Source organism: Sapajus apella, unplaced genomic scaffold (assembly GCF_009761245.1).
Source record: "Sapajus apella isolate SASKATOON/1434 unplaced genomic scaffold, GSC_monkey_1.0 scaffold27, whole genome shotgun sequence".
Lineage (NCBI taxonomy): Eukaryota > Metazoa > Chordata > Mammalia > Primates > Cebidae > Sapajus > Sapajus apella.
In genome coordinates this window covers 2,483,167-2,506,242 of record NW_022436967.1, presented here as the reverse complement: position 1 = coordinate 2,506,242, position 23,076 = coordinate 2,483,167, and positions in this window count along the sequence as shown.

Below are 23,076 nucleotides of genomic sequence, written 5' to 3'. Positions count from 1 at the left end.
TCTCCATGCACTGCAAGAGCCTGATGTCGGAGAAGCCATTTTCCCTACCTCTCAGGAGGCTGGTAATAGAGCCACACCAGGAAACAAAAAAGCAAAAAACAAAATTCTTCATTCCACTGACAAAGATTAACATTGTCCAGTTGACCAAAAAAAAAAAAAAAAAAAAAAAAAAAAGTTTACAAGGCCTGACTTCATTATTTCAAGGTCGGCCATCAAGGGTAAACTTAGAATCAAAAGGCAATAAATAGGTAGAATCCTGGCACAATATTGGATTGCCATCTTTAATCAAAACATCTTTTACAAGAATTTATTATTATTTTTCTCTGCTTCAATTTTTTGGCTCCTTGTATCCAAATTTCTCACATTCATGGAGCATGTGATTTTAGAACTTTTGTACAATTTAGCAGCATTTTTTGTATTTGTATTTTCAGCGTGCTCATAGTTTGACTGTCTAATAATTTTTGTTTCCGCTTGGACTCCCAGTACCTTTCAGATTCTACCAAATATGGTAAGCGCCAGGTTCTTTTGATTTCCCCCCAGTCATATTCTGAAGAGAGAAAACAGTGGACCAAGATTAATCCTGTTTAGGTAAAATTTTGGGTAATGGACAATTTCATAATCATTTAAGTGGCTTTAAATTTCATGACCATTTAAATGAATTGACTTTTAAAAATTACGTTCTTAGGCTGACTACAATCAGTTTGGGCCTGCAGGGGAAAGTAGAGATTGTGCACAAAAATGTCATAAAGGAACAGTGGATTGAAGGTGACTGAGATAAAAATGTATATATTTCTGTGTGATATATCAGATCTGAATAGGCTATGTCAGTTTGGGGTGAGGATGGATCTAGAGACTGCTCAGGTAGCCCCTTAGTAAGTAGCTTAGGAGAAGAGTAGAGTGGTGTGCAATCTTAGGTTTAAAAAATAAGCTCATGGTCCCTGTGCTAAAACAATATCAGTTTTGGAGTGCTCTATGTTGTGCCCTAAATATTAGAAGTTTCATTTTTGTGTTTTGTTTTTGTGAAATTTTGAACACCTAGTCTTGGGAGTTAGAAGATCTAAGTTCAAAATTGTTTGTTCAAACTACAGGAAATAAAAGCATCTTTATTTAAAAAAATAGATGTGTAAAATTAAGATAAGAGACACTTGAAATATCAGAAATATACACAACTAAAATGATTCAATTTTATTTAGAAAAGTTCCATCTGCAACTTTCTGCTTCAGTTAACATTTGGTGTTGCTGAAAGTTCAAGCCATGAAGGTTGATGTTATATTTCACTCTTTGAGGTCAAATATGAAACAGAGAAAGAGCTAGAAATGTAAACAACATAAATGGGCTCAGGGGAAGAAATTGTCTGCTTTCAATCATCTGTATTTTATTAGAAGCATGTTGTGATACATGACACAATCCATATGAATCCTCAGAAGCAGTGTAAACCTTTTAAAATTTACAGTTTCTCCCTTACTCATAAGTTGCACCTTCCCTTATTTTATTTTTAAAGCTGAAAAGCTAACTATATCCCATAGTATATCTTACATAATATATTTTCTCGAACATGTATGGTTGGTTATAAACAAAAGAAACTTATTCTGGCAATTTTGAATAAAGCTAGAATTTAGTTTAAGGACCTCAGGCTAATGAAGGAATTAGACAGAAACTTTAAAGCCCAGCTCTGGAAAAGGTGTGAATCAAAACTTAAGTGTTTTAGTAGCTAAGGATGAATAAAGCACATTTCTCTACGGCCCAATATGGCCTTATGCAATGTGGAAAAAAAAGAGGTAATTCTGCAAGGGAGATTTTAGTATGTTTTTCCAAAGGAAATGTGAATGTATACTGGGAGACTGAAAAGCAATAAATATCTACGATAATCTACACATACATGTCCTCAATTATTCTAAAATTATCAATATGTAATTGTGAGACATTGCCTAAGAGAACAATTTTATAAATGTGCAAGCTTATGCTTTCATGAGAGCTTATAAATTAGGGAAACATTCTACTACCTTAGTTCCAGATTGGTTTATGAACAGTTCCTTCTAATTTTACTGTTAATTTTACATAATTTCTTTTTTAACTTGGCAGATTTCTTATCTTTATGTCATCTCTTCTTCTTGCCATTTTACAGGTCATTTAGAGCTAATTAAAAGGACCTAATCCACTAATTGATCCCATGATAGCTGATAAAGTACTAGCATTTAAATTTAGCACTGTGGTTTATTCTTTCAACAAGCGATTATTAAATGTCTTCTATATATTAGCCACCATTATAGTCAACAAAACAAATGAAAATCCCTTTTGTTATTCTTAATAAAATGATATTTTGGTGTAATGACAGCTTTTCCAGAATATGTTATTTATTTATTTCACAATCAGCAAGCTACAAATACCCCAAATATCTATTAAAAATTACACATAACCAATTTTTTGGTAAGCTTCAGCACTCAAGTTTATATCGTAGTGTGCATCAGTTGACAGTGAAATAATCACTTTGTAAGAGTATCTCAAATTGAGGACCTCTAAACTGAGCGGAGTGATCTAACTTCTACTTTGGGGACAACTGGACACAGGTTACTATCTTCCCAGATCTCTCTAGATGCACATATTGTCAACCTCATTGTGATGTGATATGTCTTCTTCTTACACCGGCACCTGTATTGCTTTCCCCAATTCGGATATGAGAAACGACTGAACAGTCAACACAGAATATACTCAGATAAGGATTTTTTTGTAAAAGCAAAAGATATGTTCATTAAGCGAAAGAGAATGCCTGCATGCATCAGGTGTCCAAGTGGCATTCATTTGCCTGTAATATATTTAATCTAACTTGAACAGCTAAGATGTGTGCAAAGAAAGACAAATACAAGATCTTTTCTTAGTTTGTATGGTAATTAACTTTATTGAAGTGAATTTCTTTGAATCTTTAAATATATTACACAGATTATACTACACAGTATACTACCTTGTACTACACAGATTCCATGACATAATCGAGCTCATTTTATTTTCCCTATACTGTACATTTTTAAAATTATATTTTCACTACAGGTTACCTGGGCTATAAAATTTGAAGTCATCCTCAGCTCTTCTCTTTATTTTACACACCACATTGAATATATACAGTAATATTGTGGACTTTCCCTGTTTCGACTTTTGCTTCCAGCAGTCAATATTTAACAAGGAAGCCAGAGGGACTTTTTTTTTTTTTTTTTTTGACGCAGAGTCTCGCCCTATGGCCAGGCCATCGTGCAGTGGCGCGATCCTGGCTCACTGCAACTTCCGTTTTCCGATTTCAAGCAATTCTCCTGCCTCAGCCTCCAGAGTAGCTGGGACTACAGGAACGCACCACCACGCCCGGCTAATTTTTCATGTTTTTAGTAGAGACGGGGTTTGACCATGTTGGCCAGGATGGTCTCGAGCTCTTGACCTCGTGATCCACCCACCTCGGCCTCCCAAAGTGCTGGGATTACAGGCGTGAGCCACCGCACCTGGTCCAGAGGGATCTTTTTAAATTGTCAATCAGATTATTCCTCCCAAACTTTCCAATATCTCCACATTTAAGTTAGAGTTAAATTCAAAGCCCTTAGCATTGCCTTGCAAGGCTGTACTTAATCTGGCCCGTCCTTGCCTCTCTGACTTACTTTCCCATTTCTCCCCTAAATGATCCAGCCACATTGCCCTAACATGGCAGATGTGTTTTTCCCTTGGCATATTTTTACAGTCTGAGCCTCCTTCCTGCTGTGTGTTGCCTTTCAGATATCCACAGGGCTCACTGTCTTACATTGTGCTCAAATGTCATTTCTTTCATGAGGCTTTCCAGGTCTATGCTATTTAACAATTTTCAACATGCCTGTCCTGAAGTAGGCTTCCTGATTCCCCTTTTCCTGCTCTACTTCCTCTTTCCGCCTCCATCTCCCACAAAACTTAATCATCATTTAATATAATCTAGTTTACAATTTACTCTTTAAATACATTTCTTGTCTCGCTCTCCCCATGAGAACATAAGGTCCACAACACCAAGAATTTAACCATGTTTTCCCACTGATATATCCCAAGTACCAAGCACAGAAGTAGGCATTTGATAATATGTATAGAGTAAGCTAATGGAAGTGTTTTCATGAAAGAAGTCATCCTGCATTATTTTATTTCTTCTTTGTTTTTTGAATTGTTCGTTTTTTTAGTGAAATATATATAGTCAACATATTACTAATTTGCTTTTTAAACCTAAAAGAGAAATTTAAGAAGAATCTAAAATGTACCATTCATTTCTTATTCATCTGACAGATATTTAGATATCTACAGTATACCAAGCGTCAAGCTAGGTGGAGACAGAAAGGTGAACCAGTTTCAGTTCTTCTGTATTCTCAGAGAACGTAATGAGACAAGTGGTTACAATAAAGTATGGTTAGGACTATGATACAAATATACTGTACCTTCAATTTTCCCCAAAGTGCTCTCTTTGCTTTTTAGTTCTTGGCTTAGTAATAGAAAAGCTAATATAACATCATCTTCGTACAGTACACTGTATTATAAATAGTAAAATATATACACAAATGTGACTCCATTAGTGGTAATATCAGCAAGTAGCATATACCCTCTTCAAAGCGTCATCATGAACCAAGAATATATTGTGAGTTGAAGTTATTTGGAGACACATTTTTGTATTGCAATACTTTATTATGCATAAAACAACACCTAATGAGAAGGCTACCTTTTAAATCACAAGACTATTTCACTGAAAAAGTATTTTTAATGCTAAGTATATATTATCAATGGAGCATAACAGTGTATTTTATCTTTTTAAAATATTTTGAAAAGTGTTGTAGGTCTCTTTTAAATGTTTAGTCCTGCTTGGGCTTTTCTTGTCCAGGGGGTGCCCTTGCTCTTTGCTGACTCTGCTGCCTGGGGAAGCAGGATGAGCTCATTTCCTTTGTACCAAAATTGAAAGCTCCCTGCCTCTTGGTTGGAGAGTGCCTTACTGCTCATCAGGCATTATATTATCTTGCCAAGCACCACAGGAGAGTTATCATGGGGATATTGCTGATTGCTAGATTGCACTTAGAACTGCTAAAATGCAGATGTGTAGAATATTAAATGACTTTATTAGAAATCAACATATTATGGCATTAAGTTCATCTGTATGATCAAAAATTTGCAAGAATTCATCTAATATTTTAAAAATCTTCTTATTCTTTTAAATATATTTACATTTGAAGTAAAAGATGGCTAAAGTTAATCACTACTCTTTCCTATTGCTATTGACTTTCAAATAAATAAGTTTCAGTAATTTAAAGTGAAAGGAATTTCATAAACTGAGTAGAAAAACTTTGCAGCAAATAGAAATTTTTCAGTTCAATAAGATTGACAATGTAACACATATAAAAAGCAGTGAAAATTGAAGTCTTTATCTAGAGAAGTAAAAATGAGAAAAGCAGATATCATTTTCCTATTTCATTATTAGTAATTTAGGTTATATGTAATAAAATTAAGCTGCCCATTTACTAAGGTTTTTTTTTTTTTTTTTTTTGGAACGTATCTGAATGATTTAAACATCAATATTTTCATTTGTATGTATATATCCTGATTTACTTGATATTGACTTCAGATGATTAAATACCTTAAAAGCTTTATAGTATACCTTTGTTATTTTACTCTCAGTATCTATGGTTATATGAAAGGTTAACAAATGTAAGCAACATTTTCCCCCATTGCATTTCAGAGGGACTGGTGCTTACAGGATGTCAATGAGAAATGATAGAAAATATGAGAAAAAATGGAATGCAACCTCAGATCTCGGATAGATGTGACATGTTTTGATGTGGAATCTAGAATGAAAGTGATGTGTTGGGTTCTTAGCCATTTAAATTTGTGTATCAGTCTGTTGAACATTAATTGATAATCAATCAATGAATATATACCCACATGCAACAATATGCTCTTATGTAAATTTCATTGCCAAACTCTTTGGATGTCTGCAACCATGACAACCCACTGAATCCTATCACCTTCACAGTGATTTATTTTCTAAGAGCTTAAAATCAAGTTTTCTCTTCTGCAGGGCAGTCTTGTATTTTCCTAATTTCCTCCACCACAGGCTGTCTCTACTGTCTTTTTTTCTACTAATTGTGACTTTAAATCCTTAGTTCTTTTTTATCTGACCTATAAAGCTACACTTTGATTTTGACCTTCACTTTCAAATCTATCCCCAGAATGCATCATTTTATGTCATTTCTTGCTAATACTGTTTTCTCGTCTGATTATCCTCAACCAGCAAGTATATAACTTCAATGTCCAAATGAGTTTACCCCAATACCCATTCTCTTACTGCACCTGACCTATAGAGTGCTGCTTGTATATAAGTCGCACAGCTGCTGCACTGACCTAATGTAAGTCCATGAATTCAAACTTAGACTGTGCTTTTCACTCTACATAGATATGGAGGTGCTTTTGGATTCTATTGTCTTTCTAGCTTCATTTTGACTTTTTCAAAATTTCTTTATTCTTTCCACAATTTTATCCCTTTCATTCAAGTCTTTTCTTAGAAGTTGAAATCATCTTTTGTTTTACAGACAACTTTGAAAGTTATCTAACAAATTCACCCTCAGTGTATTGTGCCCACAAAAGAAATTTTTATTTCATTTGCCCAGTCTTTATTAATCTGTTAGAAGAAGAATGCTATTTCCTTCAACGATGCTTTCACTCCATTTTCTTCCAAGTCCTCAGAATCCTTGAGGAATGGCTTATCACATCTTTACTATATTTTCAACTTCTTTGTTTTTCATGACTTATGCAATTCAACATTTTTTTAGAAATTAAATACTCTTTTCTGGTCTATTTCCCTCTCAAGGTATGCTCCTTCTTTATTGACAATCACAGCTCTTAAAAGAAAAATGAATCATTGCCTTATAAACCAATAAAACTTGAAACTTGAATGTACATATGTCTAGTGTATAAGCTGCATGTATGTTTGTTATAAATTAAATTGAAATTAATTTTTGGTAGTGAGGTAATTGAAAGATTGTTCTCTGTTCCCAAGACATTTTTACAAAAGTGAGAAAAAATAAGCATTACTATTTATTTTAAAATGTAAGAAAATATGAATTTGTAATTTGAAATTGAAATGTTATATAAATAAAATTACACAATCTTAATTAAAAACTAAAGTACTCAAGAGAGACTAAACATTTAAGAAAACATTACAAATTTTTACATTGAGTTTACAATTAACTGACTTCTTTCTAAATTAAAGACAAGCAACATACAAACATTATACCTAATAAAATAAAATAGAAATAAAAAATAGATTTAAAACAGTATAGGAAAAACAAATGAGACCTCCAGGTGGAAGAGAATCCCTGGAAAAACTGCATCTGGCCTGCCCATTGGGGTGGGGCCTCAGGGATGTGATGCCCTGCACAGCTGGGAGGAGCCTGGTCCCTCCTTTTCCTGTGGGGAAACTGGGATTTTTACAGCCAAGCAGGAAGTGCCCTTTAAAGGCTCTGGCTTTGTGAAAGTCCTTGTTTCCCCCTTTTTTTCCTTTTCACCCAATACAACCCTGTCTTACTCACCATTCAAATTGACTTCAAGCCTGAATTTTTGTGGCTGTCTTTAGAATCCCATCTTTAGCTGAACTAAGGGCAAAGGACCCCATCTTTAGCTGAACCAAGGAAAAGTCCTGCAACGTTTTTGGTGCCCAGCATGGGACTCAAGAAGCAGTGAGGGAAATGGGGACTTAAAACCTCTCACCCTCATTTGTCATCCTCCAAGTTCCAAGCTTACCAAAAACCCCACTTCCACCTCCTGCCACTCCTGGGGATTGGAAACGAACCCAGCCTTTCTATGATCTTTTCTTTCCTTTTTTGGGACAGACTGGTGAGCAGGGGCTCCCCTCCACCCTCCCCTCCCTGCATGGCCCAAGGGTCTCACACAGCCATCTGCTTGGTGTTTCTTTGCCACCTGCTACCAGAGCCTTCCCCTTCTCCTTCCACTTCCCCAGCCAAGGAGATTTTCTCCATTGGACAGTAATTAAGCTTTTCTCCTGGTGGAGGAACAAGTTGTACAATAATAAGAGGTTTTTCCTCAGGTATTTTAAAACCTTTTTGCTTTCCTCTTCTTCACTCCCTCATTAGTTAACTTTATGCAAGTTTTTTTCATTTTAGAAAAGATTTTACTAGGCCAGGCCCACCATCACTGTTTATATTCTCTGTAAAGCTTTAATTGTGAAAAAGGATTTGTAGGGCAGGTCTTGGGCTGTGGCCAATCTGGTGTGCTTTGCATGTCTGTATGGTTCCTAGAAACTTCTAAGTCTCCATCTTGCTTTGCATCCTGAGGGCATGGCTTATAACTGTGGAGGCAAGGCTTCGTTTAGCAATCCTGACTTAGGGAATAAGTTCCTTTCTGGTTTGATATCTGCATGGTCTCCTAGCCCTGTCTAAGAACTGGATGGTGTTGATGCTAGCAGATGTTCTTTGATGTCTGTGCATTGAAGATTGATGTATGTATTGTAGTCTTCACTGCCAGGGCTTGTTTGTATGTGTCCTTCTTGGGAGGGCTTTCCAGATATTTGAAAGGGCTTGAAAGTTATGATGTAATCTCTATCTGCTTTGGGAGGCACTCTAAGCTCAGTAATGCTGTGGTTCATGCAGATTCACAGAGTAACTGCCTTGATAGTGTTAGATAAGATCCAGGATAATTCTCTGAATTACCAAGCAGAGACTCTTGTTCTCTCCCCCTACTTTCTTCTAAACAAATGCAGCCTCCCTCTTTGTTCTGAGTCACCTAAAGCTAGGGGTGATTTGACACAAGCACCTCTGTGGCCGCCACTACTATGATGGTGCTGGGTCAGACCAGAAGCCAGCACAGCACTGAGTCTTGCCTGAGACCTGCTGTAACCACTCCCTGGCTACTGCCTAAGTTCTCTCAGGGTCCTGCGGCTCTACAATCTGCAGGTAGCAAAGTCAGCCAGGCCCGTGTCCTTCCTTTCAGGATGCAAGTGGTTCCAGAGGTTCCATCTGGGAGTCAAGAACTAGAGTCAGAAATCTTAAAAGTCTACCTAGAATTCTATTGTACTATTATTGAGCTGACACTGAAACCACAAGACACAGCCCTTCTCATTCTTCCCTCTGCTTTCCAAAGGCAGGGGAGCTTCGTTCCTTAGCCACCACCACCATCAGCCAAAGGGAGGACTGCCAGACTACCTCCAATGTTTCCTAAAAGTTCTTAGCAGGTGATTAATGCTGCCAGGGTCCTTTCCTTCAATATACTTGACTCCCTCCTGGCCCACACAGTGTCTTTAGAAATGTCCAGAAGCTAGGGCTTGGAACAGGGAAGGACCTCATGACTCTGACCTTTGCCCTGTCCTGCTGTGGCTGAGCTGGTATCCCAGATGCAAGACAAAGTCCTCCCCACTCTTTCCTCTCCTCAAGCAGAAAGAAGGAGTCTCTTTTGGGGCCATGAGCTGTGCAGCCTGGGGCTAGGAGAAGGGTGATGCCAGCAGTCCCTTGGCTGCCCCAGCTGATGTCTCAGTAGGTTGGAATCCTCTCTTCCCCCACCCACTGTCTCTAGACCTAGTTCAGTGCTAGGCCTTGCCTGACTTGCTGTCCTTAAGGCCTAGGCTGCCTTTCAGGTTTACTTAGAGACTCAGAGTTGTTTTCTCTAAGCCTTCAGTCCTCCTTTCAACATGTGAAAATAAAGTCATGTACTATGAGGACTCACCTGATTTTTGATTTGTATAATGGTGTTTTTTTTCCTCTGTAAATATTTATTAAATTGGCGTCCTTGTGGGGAGGTGGTGGGAGTGGGGGTGGGAATAATCCGTGAAGCCTTCTACTCTGCCATCTTGCTCTGCCTCTAAAACTTCAAGGTTTTCCAGCGAGCACTGCTCAAGACAATCAAGGTTCAGTCACAGGAAAGAAAATAACAATAACTAGTGGACACAGATTTTGCATAAGTGAATTCGATTGAGGTTCAAGGCAGACTGAAATCCGCACAAGTACCTGGAGTGAGAATCAGGAATTAGGAGACTGGAAATAAGACCAATAATTTGAACTAGCTACTAAAGTTGAGCACAATATAGGAATCCTTAAGAAATTATCAGATACTCAGAATTCATAGGTAAATATTTCTAGCTTACTTTCACTAACGGGAAAATGTTTTCTAATAAACTAGCACTGATTTGTTATATAAAAAGATCTAAGCCATCAAGTGACAGACAAAAGCTTATGTGCTGTTGTGAAAGAAAAGGAAGGGCAGGAGACAATAGTGAGAAGTCAGTGAGGCTCCAAGCAATATTACACTGTATTTGATTTATTTCCCCATACAGTAAATACACAATAAGTATAGCTGAAACTTACTTACTAGTCATGTAACACTGCACTATGAAACCTTACCTACAATTAGAGACCAAGGTTGAAATTCATTTCAGAGAATGAATACAAGTTAGATAGAAAAACGTAGTTAAGATCAAATATTGTAGGGCATAATTTCAAACTGTGTTACACAAAAGAAAATGAAAAAAGTCAGACTCAAATGTGGCACAATATTCCTTTCTATATTTCGTCAAAGTGACTCTGTTTCTGTATAATGGCTTGAATTTTGCGTAAGATTATATTCTGACCCAGAGGATGATTTTATCATTTTTATCAATAATATTGTATTATATTAAAATATATAGATTCAAATTTGACCAAATTCATTGTCTGTGACTACTTTCAAATTATGTTAATAAAACACATTTTGAATCACATTAAAATAATAGTTTCCTTTCTGTTATGCATAAGTAGAAAACATCGAGATAATATGAAATTGCTTTTCAGGATGATAAACTATTTTTCTTACTCTGTATACAAAGATGAATGTGGATACATGAAGTCTGTTTCAATTAGTAGCTCTTTCAATGGCTAGCATCAGAATATATGACTAACAATAAGTTAAATAATAAGAAAATAACTGACTACTCAACATAGGCAGAAGGTATGTACCGGTAAGGAGTTCTTTCGGAAGCTTCACTGTTTTGTTAAAGATGAATACTTTTTGAGCATTTCTGCTCTGCCATCCACATTTGCTGGAACATATTTTCCTAAGACCTGTTATATCACGGTAAAATGTCTGTTTGAAAATCCAGGGATTAAATTGTCACATATGCCTCTTTTCCTACTGCGTTCTTTTCTATGACTTCACTGGACTAGAGCACTGGACTGCCACAGACACATCCAGAAGAAAATGTGGTTCACGAAAAAGGGAGAAGAAAATACCTAGTGATGAGGCATCTAGAACTGACTCTCACAAGGTACATTTCACACTTAATTTCTTTTTTCTTTTTTAACTCAGGTGCTATACCTTTACCATAGGCACCAGTCTAGGCTTGCCATCATAAGAGTACAGTTTGAGAAAATATTCCAAAATTATAGCCCAGAAAGTCAAAATTTAAAATAGGGAAAAAATGAAACTGTAATGAAAATGACTCCACTCTTATAAAAGCCAGTTAATTGTTTTATGAAAATCTTTTTTTCTTTGAATCAAGTTTATACTTTCTCTGTCAAATTAAAATTCTACTTTTATTTTGATTGCTATAAAAAACTCCTCTACTGTAAAACCTGTCAGACGAGAATTAAATTTTGATGAAATAAAAAGAGAAACAATTTCATACAAATTTTGTAAGTTTGGCATTCCATAAGGGAGATACATATTCTAACAGTAAAAATATTCCCCTAATGTAAAATTAAAAGATTCCATCAAACTAGCAAATTATTTCCACAGAGAATAAAATTATAGTCATTCCTTAACCAGCTGTAATCATCCATTAATATTTAAACACATCAATTAACAATTTGATTTATTCTGGTGTATATCTCTAAATAGATTCTGTAAATCAAAATAAATATACTTTTATTTGGGCAGAAGTCAAGATGAAAATAGTCAAAACTCACCCATCAGAGCATTTGATACGCTGTGTGAAATATTCAGCTAATTAACTGAAAATCAGTAATCTGTATGTACATTATATAGACCAATATGAGAAAGCCAAACCATACTCTGCAATGTATGCTATACTAATAAACTTTTCTAAATTTTCAGATTATTCAAAAGGGCAATTGTATTAATGTATTATCTTACAGAATTAGACATAGTCTGCACACAATCAAGACAGCGTAAGACTGGAAAATATTCCCCTTGCCTCTGCCCTAATTGCTAAAGATGAAAGTGGTATATACTCTTTCATCTTTGGTAAACCACTGTCATCTTTGGTATATACAATGGATACACCATATTTATTTATCTATACGACAATTTATCAACCTTTTGATTGTTTCTACTTTGGGACTATTATAATAAATCTGCTATGAATATCTGTGTGCAAGTTTTTATGTGAACAAATACTTTTATTTTCATTGGTTTTATACCTTGGAGTGGAATTTCTGGGCCACTTTGGAATTCTATGTTTAATCTTTTAAGGAACTTCCAGTTCATTTTCCAAAGAGGCTGAAATATTTTACGTTCCCACTAGCAATGGGTAAGAGTTGTGTTTTTTCCACATTTTTACCAACGTATTATTATCTGTCTTTTTTATTATAGTTATCCTGGTGAAGTAGTCACACACTACGGTTTTGATTTGAATTCTGTGATGGCTAAGCATTTTTTCTTATGCTTATTTTGCTATTTGTATATTTTTGCTGGAGAAATAGCTATTCAGATCCCTTGCTCATTTCTTAATTGGTTATTTAAATTTTATTTTTGAGTTACAAGTGTTCTTACTGTTTATTATGCTATGTACAAGTCCCTTACCAGATACTATGATCTTTAAATACTTTCTGCTATTACTTGAGTGGTATCACTTTATCAACGGCATCACTTGCAACACAAATTTATAATACTGATAAAGTCCAATTTGTGTATTTTTTATCATTTGTGCTTTTGATGTTATATCTAATCACTGTTTGCTTAATTCAAGGTCACAAAGATCTGTTCCTATATTTTCTTATAAGAATTTTGTAATTTTGGCCATTACATTTTGTACTATAAACATTTTGTACTATGATTAGTTCTGAAGTAATTTTATTTATGGTATGAAGAGTGCATCCAACTTCCTTTTTGCTTTGCTTGTGTATTAGCACCATTTGGTGACAAGTGTATTCTTTCCCCATTGAGTGTTTTTGGCATCCTTTTCAAAAAATAATTGATCTTAATTGTATGGGCTGATTTCTGAACTCTCAATTCAATTCCTTTGATATATGTGTTTATCTTTATACCAGGACCACATTGTCTCAATTATTGTAGCTTTATGATAAGGTCTGAAATCAGTTAGTTTGAGTGTTCTAAATTTGCTTTTCCTTTCCCGTCTTGTTTTGGCTACTCTGGGTCCATTAAATTTCCACATGAATATGGAACCAGCTTGGTAATTTCTGCAAAAAAACATCTAAACCAAACAAACATATATAAAAAAAAAAAAAAAACCTAGGATTTTTTTAGGTATTGCATGGAATCTGTAGATTAGTTTGTACAGTGCTTTGTCATCTTAATAATAATGTCTCCTGGTCCATGAGCATTGGATGTCTTCTCTTAATTCAGGTCTTTACATTATTTTCAATGATATTTTCTTGCTTGCAAAGTATACGTTTCACACTTCTTTTGTTGAACTTATTCTTAAGTGTTTTACTCTTTTGATACTGTTATAAATGTAATTACTTTGTTGCTTTTACTTTCTGAATGTTCTTTGCTATTTCATAGAAATAAGATTCATTTTTATATACTGATCTCGTATCATGCCAACTTGTTAGTTTATTTGTTCTATAGTTTTCAGTAGACTACTTGATATTTACTATATAGAAAGTTACATCAACTGTATATAAAAATAATTTTACTCATTATTTTATACTCTTGTTGATTTTTTTAAAATTTGCTTCTCTAACGGTCTTAGTTAGAACACTGTTAAATAGAAGTAGTAGAATGTTGAATAGGAGCTGTGAGAAAGACATTTTTTGTTGTTGTTTGTTTCTGATTTTAGGATGCAAACACAGAATATTTGATAAAAGAAAATCAAAAACTGCCTGTGGAATTATTTGCTTCATTTCTACTCCTCTACAATTAAGCAGCAATGCTAGTTCCATCTTTCTTTTGCTCTAAGGTTCAGAGTGGTTAAAAGGGTGTTACTTATTTTTGCTAGAGTTAGAGTACGTTTAGTGTTCCACGAACCCTAGCTAAATTGGGGATGTCATCACTCAGAATCCTATAGTAAAATAAAAACAACCAAAACAGAAAAAAAAAAAAAAAAAAGCAGATGCTGACTCCAATTTTCATGGAAACTAAGTATCATCGTGAATAAGAAATTTTTTCTTAGTACTATGACTTCTCCTAAAGCAACACGTGCAAACACACATAAATAAATCATCCCTAAATGTATGACGTATGTTTGCATGTATATGTATGCAACTTCTCTCTACATAAAATTTTTACAGAAAATTTGTGAGAGAAAACGAAATAGCAGAAAAAGTACAACTTTTTTCAGGCAAACAGTACTTCATTGAGACCTCCCATTACTACTTTTGTGATTATTTTAGAAAATTTTCTACTCATCTCACCTCTCAAGCATGAATCGTAACTCTCAAATTAGATATGTATTTTGAGAATAGCAGGTAATGTAAATAAAATTCGCAGCAGAATGATAGACAGTAGTGCTGAGCACAAATAACACAAACCAAGGTAAACAATGAAAAAATTATGTGACTCATATCTAACTAAACATACTTTGTGATAATAGTTCTCAACCATTTTAAGAAATTATTGTGAAATTATGAGTATTAAAAAAAAACTTGTGGCATATTTAGATGTCGACCATCTTCATCAATCAATATTTCTTGGCATGCCCTACATGTCTGTTCAATGATTTTCTCCAACTCATATTTTTAAAACTACTTTTAATGTTTAGTAACTTTTAATATTCTCAAGAACTACTTTGCCCTACCATATCATGTCTTGTCTATCTCTACTAAGATACTTGTCTAAGGGAAAATGTAAATAGGGAAAAAAAAAAAAGTTTTTCCTGTTCAAAATAAGAAAAGAAATTTGACTTCCACTCTTATTTCTTAGATCATCTATTTTAGAAAACTTGTAAGTAAAATTTATTTTTCTGTCTTTTTGAAATGTATGAAATGTAAATCTTTTTAAAAGCTAAATAAGCCTATTGCTAGCTTTAAGACTCAGGAATGTTTTTCTTGCAATGTCATCAGGAAAAACAGTGCCTCATCTTCCAATTTCTGTGAGAGGTTAGGAAGTTAACTTTGGAGAGAATTTAACTTCAAGTTGCAAAACTTGTCCTAAAGATAAAAGAAGTTTATTTTTCCTTCGGATAAAGCTAATTAACTAACACAGATGGTCACCAATTACCAAGTGAATTTAAGATGAACTATGTGTGACAAATGGTGCTGTCAAGTCCTCTTACTTGAGGACTAGTTATTGTTTATCTTGAGCACACGTATGTATTGGGTTCTATCTGTTTGGCCGTATAAAAGAATGAGATATCTTTCTGTCTTTGCAATCTCTTGGGAAATTAACATTCTGGTTTAGTGCTTATTCATTTTTTTTCTTAAAAAACAACTTTTTTTCTTTTCTTGGTAAAGAAGTTTTCTGTGTTGGGAGAAGACTTTTAAAACTTGCATTTCCCCAACAATTCTGGTGAAAAGGGAGAGATGTCTGACAGTTCCTGAATTGAGCAGATGAGCTGAGGGTCTGTGGTCATGCAAGGTCAGGTAGAGTCCTCAAATTATTAAAAGCCTTCCTTCTAGCTTTCCGCTCTTTTGGAATGAAAGCTGGAAGACCATCCTCTCAAAATTCAATGTATTACTATTGAGTAGACATGAATGATCCAGGCTCTAAAATCCTGTCAGGATCATCACCATATGATTGGAAAATATGGGAATCCTGGCATGTCATCTTCAGGTCTTTCTCATAAAGAAGTAATAACCCTCTGTCAAATTTCTAATGGGTAAATGACCATCCAGTTTTGCAGTTACCTCAGGGAAATTCTTTTGATCTCGATGAATTAACATGTTTTCTGGGGTTCTTAGGCCTCATTCTAAGCAAATTAACTACTGGTATTTATGAAATGAATTCTAAGGGAAAAAATTAAGATGATTTGGATAGTCAGAAGGAAAGGTTGAGAAAAATAGAAGAGGAAATGTGAGGATTCAAAATGCTTTCTCTTTCACAGCACCCTCCTCCTCTCATCTCTTTCCCCACATCTTCATTCTCTGCTTTCCCTGTCTTTGTCTTGCTCAGGCTCAAATTGACTTCCTGGAAGGGTAGGTGATGTTCTTTTAGGTAAACAGTTTTCTTTGTTAGTGAAGGTTCCTGTAAAGAGAAATGAGGGCACAATTTCTTTCTCTGAAAATGAATTACCGGTCCTGTTTGAGAGCACAGTTTTTTATGCCTCATGGCATTGAGTTAATTTCATAGCTTAGTTCAAATCCCAACTCCAATGGTCTCTTCTCATCCACATACCACATGGCTAGGAAAAGAGACATAATCAAGGAATAATTAAGAACTTGGATAATAGACTGCTCCCGTATAAAGACAACAGGATGGAAAACAGCTGCACTAGTCACTTAGAAAAGGAAATCAAGGTGTTAAGCTGATGAATGTTAGCATGGGGAGGGGATCAAAGTGCCACATAATTTACATCCTTCTTGTCTCGATGCAATAAAAATTAGCCTTTCTTATTTAGATCGGCCACAAAGCTAATAACATTGAGAAGCTACCCAGGACTCCTGAGCAATTCACATGCCTTTCTCACCAGCTTATTTTACTCGTTTAATGGTTTCTTTTCTCTGTGACCCAGAAATATACAAATGTATGCTAGAGCATGTTATCGGTTTAAACCTCATGGATGGAGACATGCGCTAGCTACTGTGTGGAATTATGCAAGTGGCAGGCTTTGCTTCTTTGATGTGTCAAATGCATCAGGGGCTAGAAGATAACACATCAAAGGGTACTGTGGCCATGGGAAGCCAACTACCTGCCATGCCCCACAATGGAAGCTCTAAGTGTGTTAGAGATCCATCTAGAAGGGTTGCTTGATAGCAATGCTTGAAGCCTTTCTTCTTCTTTTTTTTTTTTTTTTTTTGTGATGGAGTTTTGCTCTTTCTACCCAGGCTGGAGTGCAATGGCACTATCTCGGCTCCCTGCAACCTCCACCTTCTGGGTTCAAGCAATTCTCCTGCCTCAGCCTCCCGAGTAGCTGGGACTACAGGCACACGCCATCATGCCCAGCTAATTTTTGTATTTTTAGTAGAGATGGGGTTTTACCATGTTGACCAGGATGATCTCGATCTCTTGACCTCGTGATCCACCCACCTTGGCCTCCCATGAAGCCTTTCTTCTAAAGGTCAGCTGGGAGAAGTTACATTGATGTGCCCAGAAGGTAGGTGAGTCCCCTAGTTGATTTCTTTAGTAGTTTGTTGAGAGTTTCTCATAAAACATTGCCATGGAGCCAAGGGCATATCAAAACTGTCCTTTGACCCTAACCACATATGTCTTGCTTCTTTTGCTAATTATCAAAACCCACTTTAAGGCAAGGTAATAGGAAGGCAAGAAAAGACTGTTACTCAAATCGTAGCAAGAGCTACTCGGGGAAAATTAGAGAAAGACGAAGGAGAAAATAAATGTCATATCGGCTGCTCTGTTAGAATTCTTTATTAAAGGGAAATATCACGGGCCGGGCGCGGTGGCTCAAGCCTGTAATCCCAGCACTTTGGGAGGCCGAGGCGGGTGGATCACGAGGTCAACAGATCGAGACCATCCTGGTCAACATGGTGAAACCCCGTCTCTACTAAAAATACAAAAAATTAGCTGGGCATGGTGGTGCGTGCCTGTAATAGCAGCTACTCAGGAGGCTGAGGCAGGAGAATTGCCTGAACCCAGGAGGCGGAGGTTGCGGTGAGCCGAGATCGCGCCATTGCACTCCAGCCTGGGTAACATGAGTGAAACTCCGTCTCAAAAAAAAAAAAAAAAAAAGGGAAATATCCCTTTGGCTAACCTACAAGGGGAACAAAGGAAGAAGAGGAAAATATATGTCATTATTGTAGGAAGCCAGGACATTGGAAGATGAAATGTAGAAAGAGACTCTGGACAATGTAGAAATTGCAGGAATAGGGAAATCAGAAAAGCCCAGAAAGCCAGAGAATAATTAGCCAATAGTCTAAAATGGACAGAATTAGCAAATCTTGAAGTTGGAAATTGGAGATACTGGCACTCCTTATTCTGTGATTTCCTCAAGGATTCTCATTTTCCATTTGGCGATAGATCACCACAGATTGTTGGTGTTTGGGGTTTGCTCATTACTTCTTTCTTTTCTTTCGTGGTTTTCATACAGATAGATCCTCCTACTTAGGAACCTGTGCTTACTTTGCCTTGGTTCTCCTGTAAATATACTGGTGAGAGAATTGCTCTGCAACTTAAAGGCTGTCTTTGTCCATTCAGAATGCTATAACAAACTACCTTAACTAAAAGTATATATAACAAAATACCTGGCTGGCTTACAAACAATAGAAATTTATTTCTCGTAGTTCTGGAGGCTGGAAAGTTCAAGATCGAGGAGAGTTGGCAGATTCGGTATGTGCTGAGAGCCCTCTTGCAGGTTTATACGCAGCTCTCTTCTTACTATAATCTGGTATAGTGGAAAGAGAAAGGGATCTCTCAGGGGCCTCTTTTTCCTTTTTCTTTTTTCTTTTTTTTGAGACACTTTCTTAATTTGTCATCCAGGCTGAAGTGTAGTGAGGCAAACACAGCTCACTGCAGTCTCTAGATCCCAGGCTCAGGTGATCCTCCACACCCAGCTAATTTTTTAATTCTTTTAGAAACAGGTTTTGCCATATTTCCCAGGCTCTTCTGGAACTCCTGAGCTTAAGAGATTTGAGGGGACCTTTTTTTAAGACCACTAGTTCTATTTATGATGCCTTTACTCTCATGACCTAATAATCAGCTCCCAAAAGTCCTACCTCCTAGAAAAGTGGGGGTTAAGATTTCAACATAGGACTTTTGGAGAGGCACAAACTTTCAGACCATAGCAGGTTATCATATTCTGTAATCTGATGGCATGTCTGTGGATCTTTTTTTGAGGAACCCTGGAGGCAGAGGTTGCAGTGAACCGACATTGTGCCACTATGGTCCAGCCTGGGCAACAGACAGAGGTTCTGTCTCAAATAAAATAAAATAAAATAAAATAAAATAAAATAAAATAAAGTCAATGGATTTGTGGATTTGGGGACAATGTGCTTTATGAAAGAAAGAAAATGAGTGTAGTAGACAGTGGTAATTTCATACACTGCTGGAAAAGCACCCAGATCTGAAACAGATTGATGCATTGCCTTGGCCTCTAGCAAATAATGATACAGGTTGAATCTGAGATATAAAACCAATAAAAATAGCTTACCAAAAAGATAAGCTATGGCTATATATAAAACAATATCCTTTGCTGAGATCCTTTGTAACAGGAATGAAACTAGTTATACACACACACATATATATATGTGTATATATATATATATATATATATTGTACTTTAGGTTCTGGGGTACATGTGCAGAACATGCAAGATTGTTGCATAGGTACATACATGGCAATATGGTTTGCTGCCTCTAACCCCTTGTCACCTATATCTGGCATTTCTCCCCATGTTATCCCTCCCCAACCTCCTTACCCCATGTCCCTTCCCTAGTCCCCCCGCAAGAGACCCCAGTGTTTGATGCTCCCCTCCCTGTGTCCATGTGTTCTCATTGTTCAACTCACCTATGAGTGAGAACATGCAGTGTTTGATTTTCTGTTCTTGTGTCAGTTTGCTGAAAATGATGGTTCCCAGATAAATCCATGTCCCTACAAAGAACATGAACTCATCATTTTTTATGGCTGCATAGTACTCTATGGTGTTTATGTGCCATATTTTCCTTGTCCATTCTATCATCAATGGGCATTTGCATTGGGTCCGGGTCTTTGCTATTGTAAACTGTGACGCAATGAACGTACGTGTGCATGTGTCTTTATAATAGAACAATTTATAGCCCTTTGGATATATACCCAGTAATGGGATTGCTGGGTCAAATGGAATTTCTATTTCTGGGTCCTTGAGAAATTGCCACACTGTCTTCCACAATGGTTGAACTAATTTACACTCCCACCAACAGTGTTAAAAGCATTCCTATTTCTCCACATCCTCTCCCAGCATCTGTTGTCTTCAGATTTTTTAATGATCACCATTCTAACTGGAGTGAGATGGTATCTTAATTTGGTTTTGATTTGCACTTATCTAATGACCGGTGATGATGAGCATTTTTTCATATGTTTGCTGGCCTCATGTATGTCTTCTTTTGAAAAATGTCTGTTCATGTCCTTTGACCACTTTCGAATGGGTTTGTTTGTTTTTCTTCTTGTACATCTGTTTTAGTTCTTTGTAGATTCTGGATATTAGCCCTTTGTCAGATGGGTAGATTGCAAAAATTTTTTCCCATTCTGTTGGTTGCCAGTTCACTCTAATGATTGTGTCTTTTGCTGTACAGCAGCTCTGGAATTTAATTATGTCCCATTTGTCTATTTTGGCTTTTGTTACCAATGCTTTTGGTGTTTTAGTCATGAAACCTATCATAAAATACTTAGAAAAACGATAATTAAAAAAAAAAAACACACACACACACTCACCCTTTAACATTCCCATACTTCCAGTAAGAAGAAAAGCCAACTTGCAAAAGATCATTGACCCTATATAAATTTGTACCACATTTTAGGGAAAGAAACAAATTTGTTTTTCTATTAACCTTCATAGTTCCAACTCTGCAACTATGCTGATTTTGGTACTATAATCTACAACGTTTTCTATAATTCAACTATAATTAATCTCCATTGGCTGGCTGGCTTGATTTCCTTAATTTTTCTTTTCTTCCTTCCTTTTCCTTCTGTTTTTCTTTTCTTCTTTCTTGTTCTTTTATTTCTTCCTTCTTTCTGTCCTTTTCATAGTTTCTTTCATTCTTTCTGCTTTCTTTTCCTCTAGTAGACAAGTCTAAATACTTATTTGCTTTGCCTTATAAAGGAATTAAATATTTATGGCAAAGGGTTATTTGAGGATTTTGGAATTCTCTCTATTATTTTATCCAGTCATTTACAAAATAAAAATAAAAAAGTTTGTGGATATGTGTTCGATCAGAGGGAACTGTAATTATTTAATGTGTAGATGATTTCTGGCAGTATAAGAAACTAAAAGCAACACAAAATTGATAACTTGGCTTTGAAATAATTTTTCCCTCATAAAATCATAAGGTCTCAATAGAAGAATTGCAATTTTGCTAAATGAAATTAAAATATTTAGGGCATCAGTTATGAGCCATGGGCCACAGAATCTAGTAGTTACAATCTAGAAGTCCATTCTGCATAAAATGACTTAAATAAAAATTTAAAAATAGATAATTATTTGATAATAGTACAGTATTGTGGACACTGGATTTCATGTTGCGGAGAAGACAAAACCTCTGTTGGAAAAAAAAAAACAAAAACTGCTTGCTAATTCTTCAGATATCCTGGTTTGGTCCCTAGAATCTGAAGTGCTTTTGAACAACTGAAGTCAGCTACAGTCGCTTCATCAGCTGTGGTGATCACAATTTTTAAAAAACATTCAGCCTGATTTATCTAATATTCCTTTTAATATTGCATATTTACTAATGTTTATTGATGGGCTATGTACCTGGGATAATAGTGGCCAATTTAAGCTGTCCTATGCTGTGGTGATTTATCATTGAAACTTGAACAATTACTTTTTGTCTGGAAATAAGTCTGCACCAGCTGACAAGTTAATAGCTGTTACCAAAACAACTTGGTTCTGGATTTAAAATGAATATATAATATATTTACTACTAATAAATTTGTGTTTGACATCTATCACACAACAAAGCAAATTTTTTAACTAGAAGATTTTTTACTTCTATTGGAATAAAAATATCTCACGGAAACTGATTGCTGATTTGTTAGGCTTTACCACTGCTTGCTCAGATGTTAGTAATTCATTTTGCTGACAGAGTTGCAAAAGCCACTGTTAAAACATTGCAGATTCCAAACTTAGAAGCTCTACTTTTAATGGAATAAAAAATGCTTGTTCATTTTCAAAAATATGCTTCTGGAAAGAAGATGGATTATAAAAGGCTAAAAGAAACTTGACTGAACTATGGAAATTACCTAAGAAAATAATTCCTATATCATGGTCCCTATCGGCTTAGTTAATATTGTGTGTCACAAACACAATCATCTAAATAAAAGGCATATTTTAAAAACACTGGACTCTTCGTAAGCTTACCACAAAGATAAAATCATTGCAAAACATATTAAAGAGATGTACTGTTTGTCAGCAGAATTCTTTACACGCTGCTCCCAAGAGAACATTCACTGTCCCTGACAAACTTCACCAGGAACCAAGTAGCAGTTACATTTCAGAAAACGAATGCTTTTAAAAGTTAAAAGATTTTGACTTGCTATGATATGTATAATGTCCAGATGGCCTGAAGTCATTCTCTATTCAAAACACCAGTGCTCAGGCAATGGTAAAGACTGCCTTAATAAACATAATTTCCCCTTTTGGGTTATCAGAGCATTTAAATGACAGAGAAAGTCATTTTATCTGTACTGCCATTCAGGAATTATGCAAATATTTACAGATTCCTATAATTCTCAATCCTTTGGAAAATAGAGTAAAGAAGTCAAACTCAAAAAATTCATTAGCATGGCTCATGCCTATAATCTCAGCACTTTGGGAGGCCGAGGCAGGCGGATCATGAAGTCAAGAGATCCAGACCATCCTGGCCAACATGGTGAATCCCCATCTCTACTGAAAATACAAAAATTAGCTGGGCATGGTGGCACACGCCTGTAGACCCAGCTACTCAGGAGGCTGCGGTGGAAGAATTGCTTGAAATCAGGAGGCAGAGGTTGCAGTGAGCAGAGATAGCACCACTGTGCTCCAGCCTGGTGACAGAGCAAGACTCTGTCTCAAAAAAAAAAAAAAAAAAAAAAAAACAACAACAAAAAAAAAACATTCGTTAGCTAAGATTCTGA